Raw genomic sequence first — 2,631 nt, 5'->3', positions numbered from 1 at the left:
TCGTCTTATATTCCAGCTGGGGCGCCTGAAGGACACGGTGATCTTTAAGTTAGACGTGTGATAATGTGCAGATCTCATTATTTTTGGATAACATTTAAAGGGAAAAGAATTGTATTTGATGTTTTCTGTTTGGTTGATTTGAAAAGGACAGACTTTCTCTCTTCTGTTATGCAAATGCAAATGTTGATTAATTATGAAAGACACGGTTTGTAATGTTCAGTGTTTTATATCTCTCTTTTATGTGTAGTTTCTGTAAATTTTGTATGTATTTTTGTTTTGGTTTGTCTAATTACGTCTAATTAAGTAGTAGCATCACCTTTGATATAACTAGTTGGTTTAAGGGATTTGAAGCTTTAAAGGTGCAGTCAGTCACATGTTCATCTCAAGTCCTCAGTGTAAATGCCCAGAAATGTATGTTCCTGTGCACTGAGTATGTTAATGAAGCCAGCTCAATTCATCAAAGTACAGAATATTCAATGTGACCCCTGCATGAACGTGACCGCAATGTGAAGCCTGTTTCTTGCATTTGAAACACTCCAGGTTTGTGTTTGGATAACATCAGCAAAGCGGACATTTTCCAGCAAAATATATGTTACAAAATAATTATTGTGGTTGAATTTTTCAGCTGTGGGAAAGAGCTGCTCACAGTCACATTTACAGGCGACTCTATGGTGGGTTGTTTTTTATACTGATGCTAAATGTAAAAACAAGAAACATGTCCTGCATGTGCTTTCCATTTTTTTTGTGGCAGTAGTCTGCAAGCATGTATGAATAATAACTGTGTTGCTCACATATTTTGCTGATTATCTGTTATTACTTAATTATCTGCTGTTTTAAGTTATTACTGGTTCAGAAAAAAGTGAATTATGGCAAGATTTGAAACTGTTTGCACAGATGAAAAAACTATCACTGCGTCAGTGGATCCTCAACTTCCTCACAGACAGACTCCAATCAGTGAGGGTGGGAAAACAAGTCTCCCCCTCCATCTCACTCAGCACTGGAGCACCTCAGGGCTGTGTTTTAAGCCCCCTGCTGTACTCACTGTACACTTATGACTGTGTAGCCACATCAGACACCACCTCCATTGTCAAGTTTGCTGACGACACTGTTGTTGTGGGCCTGATCTCCGACAACATCGAGACAGCCTACCTGGAGCAGATTAGGAACCTGGAGACCTGGTGCCAGCTGATCGTGGACTTCACTACAAAGCAGGCGAAGAATTACAAACCCCTCATCATCAGTGGCACGCCAGTGGAGAGAGTGGACAGTTTCCGATACCTGGGTGTCCACATCACTCAGGACCTGTCATGGTCCTGTCACATCAATACCCGGGTTAAGAAGGCCCGTCAGTGTCTGTTCTTCCTCAGAAGACTCAGAGACTTCCATCTACCACTGAAGGTGCTCAAGAACTTTTACTCCTGCACCATCGAGAGCATCCTGACGGGAAATATCTGTACCTGGTTTGGGAACAGCACCAAGCAGGACAGATGAGATCTGCAAAGAGTGGTGCGCTCGGCCGAACGCATTATTCAATCAGAGCTCCCTGACCTGCTGTCTATCTACACCAAGCGGTGCAAGAGCAAAGCTAGGGAGATTATGATGGACCTCTCCCATCCCAAAAATGGACTTTTCTCACTGTTGAGGTCTGGGAAGCGCTTCTGCTCCCTTAAGGTCAAAACAGAGAGAATGGGGAGGAGCTTCTTCCCCCAGGCTATTCGGGCCCTGAACCAGGTGTAGGACTGGACTATCCCACACACATCACATCACTATAAGACTGGACTCTCACACACATCACATCACCACACGCACTCTAGTTTTTCTTCATGCACACTTCCTGTAATTTATAATCTCTTTCTGCTATTAGCACATTTTTTACTGTAAATTTAAAAGTTAAATCTGTAAATTTTGTTATAACCTGTAAATTGTAAATACTATAAAACCACTGTCATTTAATGGTCAGGCATTGCATTGCACAGCTTCAAGCATTTCACCTCATGTCATACTGTGTATGGTTGTGTGTGTGAAGAATAAAATTTGAATTTGATTTTGAATTTGATACACTGAAAATTGTATTTTGTAAAATAATTGTAAATTTTTTATTTAAAATGTAACTAAATATTTATTGTGATAGATTTATGTATCAGTATCAGAAAACAATCCAAATCTTGATCTCTGATTCATCAGGACATTTTTCTGCTCCAGAACTCTTGGTATCAATGTTTTGACCTTTTCTTGATAAGAAATGATTGTACTGACAGCTACAATGCGTAGTGTTTTTCTTCTTCTTCCATATACTTCATTGTTTCTTTTGCAGGAATGGCCTTCTCGTACTTGATGACACACTTAGAAGTTGCCTTTGAGCATCTCTGATAGAGCATCTGGGAGGTCAAAGGCTTTGATCAAGGGCATCTCAGTGGTGAAAATGAGGCAATTATAAACATGCTTTTTCATGTTCCCCACCAAAAATTACCTGCTGCTGCAGAGACCGGGTGTATGAAGCCTTCCTCCCATTTCTAACCACAACAGTGAATTTCCCATTTCAAACGTGCCTCATTCAGATGAGCAACTTGCAGCCTGACTCAGTAATTGCAGTCATTCGTAGCAGCCGATTTGGATTGTCAACACTTTGCT

This window comes from Neolamprologus multifasciatus, chromosome 13, assembly GCF_963576455.1.
Source record: "Neolamprologus multifasciatus chromosome 13, fNeoMul1.2, whole genome shotgun sequence".
Classification (NCBI taxonomy): domain Eukaryota; kingdom Metazoa; phylum Chordata; class Actinopteri; order Cichliformes; family Cichlidae; genus Neolamprologus; species Neolamprologus multifasciatus.
The sequence above is the reverse complement of the archived record's forward strand: the minus strand, read 5'-3'. Positions refer to the sequence as shown.